Genomic DNA, 12,093 nt, shown 5'->3' with positions numbered 1-12,093 from the left:
TAAATAAAATAGAACATAAACACACAGAGGAACAGAGAATGCCCAGTTGAACACTTACTATAAAAGGTAGACAAGGTATTACAAGGTTAGGCTATTTAGAGTATTAAAAATGTCAATAAGATAATTTCCATTCAAAGGATCTTTAGTGGGATCCCTTTTTCAAATGGTACATTTAAATTCTTACATACTCTGTGTTAATCAAGGTCTTTTGTATGCTAAAGACAAGGAAACCATTCCAAGTGGCTTAAACAATAAAGGGAACAGAGTGACTCCAGACACTTGAAAGTCTAGTCACAAAGCTGATATGGGCAGAAGCAGAATCGAGTGAATCTCAAGACATTCTTGTGATTGGGTTTTTATTTCTTGGATTTTATTGCTTGTGATTTTGTTAAAATCAGAGGTGCTTCTTTCCCCTGTGCCCTGAGAATGTGACCAGGGCAACCCTTCTATTTTATGTCTTAAGAGAAAGGAGACGCTGCTCCAAAAGCAATCCAAACAAATGGGCTGGCATCATGTCATTGCACAGACCTGACCTGGGTGCTGGTGTGACTGTGGACCTGGTCCCTGTGATCTGACAGTCATGGGGACAGAGAACACCACGCAGTGTCCCTTTAGTCCAGCGAGGCTCCCTCTGGTGCTGTGACTCAGTTTCCCCCCACACTATGGATGTAATATCCGGGATATGACTTAGGAGGAAAGGATGCAATATTGTGTTGTTGTCAAGTGACAGTTGCTTCCTTTGCATTTCCGGGCCATTTCATAGCCTCTCCTGCCTGTCACCTCAGCGCTCTCTTTCCCTGGCCCTGCCATTGACCTGCTGTTTATCCCTCAGGATCACCAGAAGTTCTTCCGCTCAGGACATCTGAGTGCTGGTCACCCACCTCAGTGTCCCCCACCCTACCTAGTGCTTCCCAGGGCTGGTTTAGAGAGAGGGTTTATTCTTTAGATCACAGCTAAAAGCACCTGCCAGCATATTCTTCCTTTGACGACTTGGCTAGGAAGCATCTCATGTTACCCTTCTCTGCCTCTTCCTTATGCTACATTATTCAATTCTTTTATAGTGTGCTTCAGAACTTATAACAATTTGTTTCCTAATACTGCCCGGTTTTCATCAGGTTTGAAGATTTGGAGCCTTACTCCACCCTAGATCCTTTAATAATTATTAAAATTTCTCAAGCACAGTTGGCACGTAGTAAGTACAAAGCAATAAAGGTGATGGAAGAAAATTGAAAGGCCATCTTTGACAAATGGCCACCCTACCTCTGACCGAACAATCTTCTTGACATTAAATTTACTATCTCTCCAGGCTGAATACTCCATCATTGACTCATTAGAATACCACCCCCCCAACCTGGGTTAAAAGTAATTTCTCACCATCACCTACGTAGGCTTATGTAATTCTGTTTCCCAGCATTCTGTTTGAGTTTAACACGGTTTCATGATGTTGAAGGCAGCTGCCACGCCCTCCTCTTCTCCTCTGCCTTCTTGTCTTTTAACTTAGATTTCCCTAACTTCTCCATCTGTTCTTGTCTAGCAGGATTTTGACATTTCTCGCCAACCTTGTGACTCATCCATTAGGATGTTTCAGATCATCTATTTCTGGTCCGCCTTGTGATGAGGCGCGATTACTCAGGTCTGCTAAATAGGACGTCTCCCTGCTTTCTCTTAGAGACTGCAGGGTCTTAGTCTTGTGTCTAGACTACAAGAGGCTTTAATCTAGTTGAAACTCTTTAGTGTTTTTTTCCACATGCTAACAACAAGCCTTAGGAGCATTAACTTGTGAAATCCTGTTTGCTTTCTGTGGCTCTTCCTCTTTTCCATTGGCAGACGCCGAGCTGTCTTTGGAGGGTCAGTTTCTGAGGAAGTCAGGTGGCCTCTCAGAGTGCACATTGTTTAGACCCCTAGCTTGCCCCAAAGGACTTTTATGCTGACTTTTCTTCAGGAAAATATCAGTGCCCGTGACCCTGTTCTGTAATGCTGGTGCACTGTATTGATTCCCTGAAGGGCTAGAACTTGATGCTATTACATGTTACCTACCAAAACCACAAAGGGATGTTTACTCTGTCCATCATTCCAAATGCTCTAAATTAAGCCTCTCGGTCTTACCAAATCACTGGGGCAGTGTCCGTTACAAAGTTGGTGCCCCTCTCCACAGAACTAGTTTTGACAAGTGTTATTTCAAACTTAGTCTAGTGTCTAACATTCACAAGTGTGTTAGGGGGCAACAAAATGAAGCTGGTTGTTTGTACTGGAAGGGTATAGTTAGAAATTCCCAGGGCATGCTATGGAACAGCCCTGTTTTTGTAGTGAAGAGGTCAGATGGGTTTTTTTCTTTTTCATGTTTCAGTATCAAATGAGGAGAAGGCAGAGTTTCTTTGGGCTTGTTATTTTGTGATGTGGACTGTTAGATAACTTTGTATCTATCTCATGATTCAGCTGACTGTTAAACATTTGGGAGTTGCATTGCAGCTCACATGCAATGCTGTGCAAAACTGTTTTGGTTTCTGACAGGACCATTGGGTTATCTACCTCCTTCCTACCCTCCTGTCAATGTGAAAGTGTAAGAGTTGGTGAATAACTCTATTTTGTAGTGAGCTATGCTAATGGCTGTCTTGGGGATACATCCTTCATTCCTTTATTTTTGGGAAACCCCTTCCTACTCCACATGTGCCCTCTGTTATTGTCAACCGCTCATTGGTCACTTTTGACTGTCAAGTTACTAACATGACCCTTTCTAGCATACGGCTAGGTATATGCTCCAAACCGGCTAGTGAAGATCACGTCAAGACTTCTCTGGGGAACAATTTGTTTCGGGCTTGTAATTACAGGGGCATAGGCATTAAACTGCAAATGTACTTCCTAACAAGCGCACTTTTGTGTATTACCCGATTTGATTCAGCAATGAGAGAACTAGACTGTACATAAATAAAGGGATGGAGAGAGAGAGAATGGATTTTAAAGATATGATTTGAAGTCAATCCAGAATACAAAATGGACCCACTCCTTAGTGCCACAGTTGTATGCCAACAGTAGATCCCTCCCACTCCTCCAAAATAATGGGTTATTTTCCACCTCATTTAATCTAAGATATATTATTCCCTACTTCTTCCTATATACATTTTGTGTAGTTCCTTAAATGCTTTGCTAAGTGTATGTCAATGTTCATACACATATATTTGAATATGTGTGTGTGTGTGCATGTGTATGTATAATGGAAGGATACATATGTAAACATACCTATACTTGTTTATAGCTAGCCATTTCTCTCTCTATATATAAATCACTATATTCATGGCACTCATTCTATCTTCTTGGATTTATATCATTATTCGATATGTATACTCTATCATTTTCTATTAGTTTCTCTTATAAATATTTTATCCTTTAAGAACTTCATACATTATATCTTTGTATACGACAGACTCTTTTTGTTAAAATCCATAGACAGTTAAGTCCATAGATCTAAGCATAGAATCTAATTAGCTTTGACACAATGTGTATGCATATCCATATAACCACCATTCCGTTTAACATAAAAGATTTTATAGACACATCACATTCCTTCAGGACTTCCTTACAAGACCTCACCAGGGATGGCACCATTAGACATGCTGAGGTAGAAGGGGAAATCTCATGAGACCTAAAGCGTAGATAAAGGACTACAGGCAACTAAGGATGGCTGAGAGCTGGAAAAAGTCCCCTAGGGAAGAATCCATCAACTGATTATTGACACATTGTTTATTCCCCAAAACAAAACAAAAACCTACATCAAGTCCAGTTTGTGCGGTCCATATATCACAAGTGTGAGGCCATCCACTGGAGTGTGTAAGCCACCTGGGGCCACACCCTTAAAGCTCACTCTCCTCTTCCCAGAAGTTGTCAGGCACCAATAGCAGTTCAGCTAGGGGTGAGTCTTCATGCCCATTCCCACCCTGTATGCTGGGCTTTTGTCTGGCTTGAGTTTGCAAAACATAAGAGACTTGGGAAGTCCTCAGCCCTGAATGGGACATCTATATTAAACCCCTTCTTCCCAAGGCTCAGAGGCCATCATGGCAAAGAAGGGAGGGAGGTTTAAGAGCCATGACTACAAGGAAACAATGTTTTCTGGACACAGAGGGGCAGATACATTTAAGATCTCTTAGGGTTGTGGCATCAGCATAAGGACCTCCAATATAAGCTCATTTTGTAAGTTTTTTTCACTGTACACACCTTGTTCTCCATCTCCGTGAAATACACACATTTATGTCAATCATTGGTTGATGGAATGCATACTACAATAACAGGCTTTGAGCTCATATGTGTCATGTAGAGACTGGGTCTGCTCAGCACCTCAGTCAGGAGTTTTTGTTGCATTGTTTTCCATGAGTGAGTCCAAACATATCTAGTGCTTATTTATTTCTTATTCTGGTGATACTAAAGATTGGGCATCCCACTGTTTCACATTTAGTCTTGTAACAATGAGACAATATAAGTTGACTGTGAAACTTATATGCGATATAGATAAGGAAGCAAGCAAATTTTATTTTTATCCTTTTATACTTTCCCTTGCATAAGACAGATGTAGCTGTGTGTATTTTTTTTGAAGCACACGTGGTAGGCTATATTCTATTTTGCATTTTTAACTGGAATACTGCATTTCTGTCTCTTGTCAGCATTTGTAACGCCAGGGGCTTTTCTTCCTACCTTTGCATGCATGTGGAGGCTGCACAAACCTCTAGGAGAAGCAGGTCCTTGTTCTGATTTCTCCTCTGGTCTCAGAACGGCTGTGTCCCTTTGCATTTGGAATTAGTGCATATGTCCTCAGGAAGATGAAAATGCCTGTATTAAACTTGATTCTCCGATGGACTTTTGGGACCACAGATTGTGGCTTTGTTTCTCCTTCAGTTGTCTGTCCCAATTTTTCTCTGAATTAGATCAAGCTCCCTTATCGCTTGTTATTGTTTTTGCATGGATCTTTTTTCTTTTATTTTAGAAAGATGTTTTTTTTTTTTTTGTTTCAATGAAAATAAAGCATTTTTTCTCATGACTTTTGCAATTGAAATTGCATTTGCATGTTCCTGAACTCTCTTTGAACCTGGTGGAATGTACTTTACACTTACTTGGTTTTTCAAAGGGTCGAACAATTGCATTTGAAATTTTCCTCCCAATTTCAGCTGACCTTCAGCTGCTGTGAAGGTAGCCGTGAAAATCCAAGATGTGTGGTTTCAAAGTACATCCCAAAGGTTACTTCTTGATCCCACCTTTTGCCTATCTCGTGTTCATTAGTGTTAGTCTGGGCTATCTGAATTCTCAACCAGTTTCAAAGCTAAAATTCTAGATTCTGTATTAGTAAGCCTTAAGCTAGTAGCACCATCCAAGGACAGTTTTGTTCTGGTAGACCAAGGGACTGCTAAGTTTTAGCTGAAGTCTTTCAGTGCTTGGTGATTCCCTGAGTTTTTTTCTGGTTCCCATATTGAGAGCTAGTGTAGTGAAGAAAGATACATCTGGTCAATCAGGCCCATGGCGCAGCCAGAGCCTGCCTTTGTGCGACCGTTTTTCTTTTGGAATGTATCCTTCTCCGCCACTGATTTCTCCCAAGAGTACTCTCTCAGCCCCTTTCTGGCTTTGGGGAATGCTCTTAATTCTGGAATCGTCTGAACCCCTTTTGTCCCGGGTGTACAGCCTACATGTTCCTGAGGGATCATTAGCCTTATACTCTATGTGGCAGTCGAATGAAAATGGTCCCCACAGGCTCGTGTATTTAAATGCCTGCTCCCCAGGTGGCGGACTTGTTTGGGAAGGGTTAGGAAAGTACATCCTTATTGGAGGAGGTTTGGCACTGAAAGCAGGCTTTGAAGTTTCAGAAGACTCATGCCATTTCCAGTTAGCTCTCCTTGCTTGCCTTGTGGCAGTGCCTTAAGATGTAAGTTCTCAGCTTACTGTCCCAATGCAATGCTCGCCTGACTGCTGCATCCTCCCTCTATGATGGTTACAGACTCTCACCCTCAGAAAACGTAAGCACCAAGTGAAGGGTTTCATCTATAAGTCGCCTTGGTCATAGTGTCTTATCACAGCGATAGAAAAGTAATGAAGCCACTCTATTTTCAAATACCTTACCTGTTTAATAAGAGGACTGGTATAATGAACACCACTTACTGAGTATTGCTCTCTACACTTTACAGCATGTTCACTGTGTCTGGGGTTCAGAATGTTCCTGCACATTTTTAGAAACGTTTAACAGATTCAACTTAGAAACAATTTGCTTTAGCTTACACATTCCCAGGGGATATGTCACGTAAGGGAGAACCCGGGTGTTTTGATGTCAGTGCTGGCTATTCATGAAGCTTGATACATCTGCAGGTGTGTGGGCGTATCCTGTGCATATGTGTAGATAAATGTACTTACCTGCGGGTATTCTGCCTTGTTGTATACAGCTGTCAGGAACGATAGGGGCTGAAGAGTGGGATTTGCTCTGTTAATACATTTAATTCACTTTACAGAAGAACTCGCTGTGGGCTGCCCCTAACTCTTTCTGTGCATTTCAGATTTGATGGGACTTGGAATTTGATTAACCTGCAAATTCTCAGAAAGATATATGCAGAATATGTCTGCAGCGTGAGCTACCTGCTGCCCCAGGGCCCCTCATTTTGATAAGTTATTTGACAGCCAGAGGCAAATGAGGTAAATTTCAAGCTGGAATCTATAGGCCAGTGAGGCAAAAGGCAAATTATAGGTCTTGGGCAGATTTTCTGGGCATTCTGTCCTAACTCCCAGCCTGTGCTTTGCTTGTGATTAAAAAGGGATCATGTTCTCCACTTCTACAAAGCATTCTCATGTTCTCTTCCTGATCTTACAGCTTACATGCCTCGTCACAGGGAGAACAATGCCCTCTCATGCCTGTCCCAGGCACTCTTTTTTCTTGAACTTTTTCCTTATTGCCCAGGGAAGGCAGCAAAGTTCTCCTCTGTTGCCCAAGTTTCGCTCTGCAGCTCATAGCAAGCAAGCTGTGTCCTAGGCAAAATGAACAGGACCTATTCTCTCCCTTCCGCAAGAAGCAAGTGCAAGGAAAGGTATAGTTACTGCTTGGAACTGCGCCTTATACGTGGTGGGTGTTATTCAGTTTATTTAGCTAGTTGCTGGTGATTGGATTATTGACTAATTCCTAGAGTTGATAGTTTTCATTTGTGTATTCACGCACAACTAGAAGTCCCGAGTCAATATGGGTTAGGACTGGGTACAGATTCAAGATTTTCCCTCTTTCTCTCCCTGTCTCTCTCTCACTTTGTTTCTCCTTTATCTTATAGGGTATCATGTATCCCAGGCTGTCTTCATACTTCCTGTGTAACTGAGGATGGAGGATAACCTCAGGCTTCTGATTGTCCTGTCTCTATTTTGTGCAGTGCTGGGGACAGAACCCAGGGCTTCATCCATGCTTGGGGACTACTCTACTAATTAGGCTACATTCCCAACATTTCAAGGCCATTTCCCATCCTCTATGATTTCATGTGTAATTGTCAATGGTGGATAGAATATACAACCCAAATTAAAAAAAAAAATGCAGATCTTGAAGTGAAATTCAAAGAATAAAATGGTCACTACTTGTGACCTCAGTCATAACATGGTTGGTTAGATATGTCCCTTCTCCGCAGACAAGCGCAAATATGAGAAGGGAGAAAGGAGAAATATTGGATATCTGGGGAATGTGGACTGGGGAAGGAGGAAGCAGGTCATTCATCATATTCACACAGGGACAGTGGATTTGAGGCTGCCTTATGGTTCCTGTTCTTTGTCTTATTCTGTGACATAGTGACTGTTCTATTGCTGTATAGCCACACCATGACCAGGGCAACTCTTAGAAAAGAAAGCATTCACTTGAGGGCTTGCTTACAGTATCGGATGGCGAGTCCCTTATCACCAAGGCAGTGGACGCTGTCCTGGAGCAGTAGCTGAGAGCTACATCCTAATCTGCAGGCTGAGAGAGAGCCTGGGCCTCTGATGGGCTTTTGAAACCTCAAAGCCCCTCTTCCCCTATTGTAACACACTTCCTCCAAAAGGCCACAGCTCTAATCCTTATAATCCTTTCAAGCAGTTCTATTCCCTCATGAATAAGAATTCAAATATGAGTCTTTGAAAGCTATTCGCATTCAAACCAGCACATAGTTTCTGTGGTCAGTAAACTCTGTACATGCTCAGAGTCTAGAACCCCACACCATTCACAATTTTGATTAAAAGCAGCCAATTGTGATCTAACACTTCTTAAAAAATAATGTCTGTTCATTTATATTTATTGGCTTTATCTTACATAAGGTGGTGCATGCCTTGGCAAGAGTGTGGAGGTTATAAGTCCTAAATCTCCACCTTGTGTTTGCCAGGCTAACTGACTCTCATGCATCTGAGAATTCCATCTCTATCTTGCATCTCTCTGTAGGATTACACAGGCACATCACCCAGGCTAGCTCTATGTGGTCTCCGGGCATCCAAACTCAGGTCCTCAAGCTTGTGTGGCACGTTCTTGACTGACTGAGCTGTGCTCAGCAAAGTACCCACTTATTTCCTTCTCTAGAATGGAAACAAGTGAATGAGAGAGAACTCGGGACTGAGATTGCCCCCAGTTGATTTTTTTTTATTGACATTTAACAAGCAAATCACTCTGACATTCCTGAACCTTGATTATGAGCAGTTGTGAACCACTTCTTTATTCAAACCCTGGGACAATGTCTAAATGGCTCCAAGACACGGATGAAATGTCTTTTATAAGAGGCAAACTTACTGAGTTGCTGTCTAAAACCATGGGCAGTGTGACCCTGCCCTCTTTCATCATTCACAGAGGGATCCTGGGTACTCGGCCCTTTCAGGACTGATTTGCATTAGTGGGAGACTGTGGACACAAGCCTGATTGGTACCTGTGGACAACATTGTCTCGTTTGTTTCCCTTCTGGGTCTTTCTGCATGGCTGAGTTTTCAATTCCAACCATTCTTCAGTTTTGTGTTTGCCACCCTCTCTTTTCTAACTCAGAGTCGGCGTCAGAGCTAAATTTCACTGTGAATACACATGTGTTATGTCCTGATACCAAATGACATAAGCATGGGTATTGGGCAAGGCATACTTAATCACTGTAAATATTTCCTGTTCTTGTTCAAATTTGTAACAGATTTTAATCAGGTGGGAAATGTCCTTAATTGGTCCAATTTGGAATTCAGAACTAATCCACTGAAATAATGTATGTCAGCATTGACTTGAAAGCTATGTCTTTCATGTCTGTAAGGTGAAAACTTGGCTGCTCAGAGGACAATAGTCTTTCTCCATCCAGCTTTTCACAAGTAGGTGATTAAATGAGTCCTGGAAGCTCTGATGGACTGTCACTTACTGATGCAAACAGTGATGTTTTGTTTCTGAGCACAGTTACATTTTGGAACCTCGTTTTAAAATACACTCTCTCTGGGATCACTGCTGTTATAATCACTGGAACAAGTCCAGGGTCCCTGTAGTCTAATTCTTATATGCAGAGCTGACATTCAAGTGTATGTCTCTGTTGTTCTTTGTGGCAAGCCACCTTTGCTTTCGTTACTACATAGCTCTGTGTCTTTTCCAACAGTCTCCCTTATCTCTGTTACCCTATGTTCTGTTTTGTTCTTGGTAGTGTTGGTCTACATCCATGCATTGGAAGGGAATGGATCATAATAGTAAGAAGTGAAATAGACCTCATCCTCTCACTCGTGTTTAAATGAATTGCTTCTATATAAAGCGTGTAAGGTACCATGTGAAGGGAGCCTGAGCCTTTCAGTGCAGAATGTCTGTGTCTTTCCATTTGCATTCTGCCTAGGATTTATTGTTGAAGTAAAATATATTTATTTGATGAGATAGGATAAGCTTAGGTTGCAGTCACTGAGAGAATCCTCGTTTCTTGAGGCCTGAATCTTTCTTAAATCACAGGAGGTCTGTAAAACTGTGCATCCAATCTGGACTTCTCCAGAGAGTAGTTTCTAGCAAGTGCCTTGTTAGTATGTTTAGACTGAGTAGACATTGCCATGGAGTGAAAAACTCATTACTGCCTCTCCAGGCTTTACAACTTGATTATGCTTTAATTACCCTCCAGATTTGAGGAAAGCCAGGCTCTGAAGAGGTCAGCAGGTGGGTCAAATTCTGGAGACCCTGTCCTTTTTTCATGCTGAAGTTCCAGATGTGTAGATGGTACTTGTAGCTACATTTCTCCAATATTCTGTTTGTTTCCCCCTTGCTGAGTGAGGAGGATTGAGGCTTCCAGAGTAGAATTCTTAATATGATGGACAGAAGACATATCCAAACTAACTGACAGAGAATCAGGCCATACCTGTACAAGAGGAAGCAAGGTGGTGCCTCCACTGAACTCAAATCCTAACAGCTAATGGATACAGACACTGATGGAGGCTTAAACTAAGCGATCACCCTGCGCCGCAGAAGAGGATTTGCACTTTTGAATATTGTTGGGACCACTGAAGACTATAGACTTTTGAGCTTCCAAAATATGATTTTACTTGAAGAGATAGCCATAATCTTACAGGAATAGAGGGAATAGTTTTGTGGTTTGAACACTCTCCCATAGGCTCACAAACTTGAACATTTGCTCTTCAGCTGTGGGGTGAACCTTGAGGTACTAGAGAAAGTGTGTAGTCCTAGAGGTTCGCCAGGTTGGCATCTCTTTCTGCCCCCTCTTTGCTTCCTGACTATGATGTAATGTGCTCGAACATTCGTGTTCTTGTCTCCATACCTTCCCTGCCATGGTGGATGGTAAGCTTTCTTAAACTGTAAGTCAGAGTAAACCCTTTGTCTGAAATATGTAGGTGGATGGACAGATAGATACATACATACATATTACGTACACAATTACATGGATTGGTGGATAGATTAGATGGATAGATGGGTAGATGTATTGATGGATGGATTGATAGATTGATTAAATGCATAAATGATAGATTGGGTAGATAGATTGTATTGGTAGATATATAGATATATAGGATTAGATGCATAGATATATAGATAGGTTATATTAGATTAAACAATTATATTAGATGGAGAGATGGATGAGATTAGATAATGATGGATGGAGGGATAGATATATTGGATTAGATGCATGGGTAAGCAGATGGATAGATAGATGATAGATAGATAGACAGACAGACAGATGTATACCTCTGCATTGCTCTATCTTTGTGTCTCATACAATGAGAATAAAGCACTAACATTTCTCTACTCTCTGATTCTATCGGTCAGTCCAAATCAATACATGGATAAAATGAAGTATTGGTAAGCATAATCCATAAAGAAAAATGAAATTGTTTTATCCACAGGAAACTGGAAATCACGTTAAGTGAAGTTAGCCAGTTGTAGACCAATGCCATGTGTTTTCACTCAGATGCAGAATTTAGGCACCGAAGAAGACATAGACATAGGAATGCTAACGCATTTTGTGCATGCATGGAAATATGATGAAAACCATTGCTTTATACAATTAGTATTTACGGACAAAACAAGATCTAAATCATAGGTGGTAGCACAGATAGAGATTTCGAAGCTATGGGCTCTGTTGGAGACCTCTGACTCTCCTCCCGTCTGTGTTAAACATGCCTAGGCTTGGTAATGGGTTGATTCAGGCATTTAAAAGGCATGCATTGTTACTATCCATGTACCGTGCCCCCACAGGCTCACGTGTTTGAGGCCTTGGTGCCCAGCTGATGGTACTGTTCTGGATGCCATGGACACTTTGGAATGAATGAACTATCTGGTTAGTGTTTGCCAGCTGGAGTGGGACTTGAGGCTGATAGCCTGGTCCTACTACTGATCTCCCTTTGATTCTTGATCTACTGGGATAGGAGGAGCTCCTTCCTCACACACTCCTGCTGCAGTGGGTGGAGCCTCCCCAGTGTCTGTGGCCTGAACCGTCTGAAATGGGAGCCAAATTAAGTCTTCCCACCTTAAGTTGTTTTGGTCAGATGTGCTAATATAGTGCTGAGACCCTACAGTAAAGCCCATTCGTTCATTTAGTGATTATGAATTATACAATTTTCCATTTACTGTGGTTATTGCAATGCGCAACTGAACATCAGAATAGGCCCTCCAACCAACACTGCCTTCCC

General features: G+C 41.8%; 1 protein-coding gene across 1 annotated transcript in view; it reads left to right on the top strand.

Moving 5' to 3' along the window:
- Positions 1-12,093, top strand: part of Nell1 (neural EGFL like 1) — a 651,975-nt gene that overhangs the window by 340,325 nt on the left and 299,557 nt on the right. The gene's annotated exons all lie outside the window — the stretch shown is intronic.

Source organism: Phodopus roborovskii, unplaced genomic scaffold (assembly GCF_943737965.1).
Source record: "Phodopus roborovskii unplaced genomic scaffold, PHOROB, whole genome shotgun sequence".
NCBI classification, from domain to species: domain Eukaryota; kingdom Metazoa; phylum Chordata; class Mammalia; order Rodentia; family Cricetidae; genus Phodopus; species Phodopus roborovskii.
This window is presented reverse-complemented; position numbering and strand designations above follow the sequence as displayed.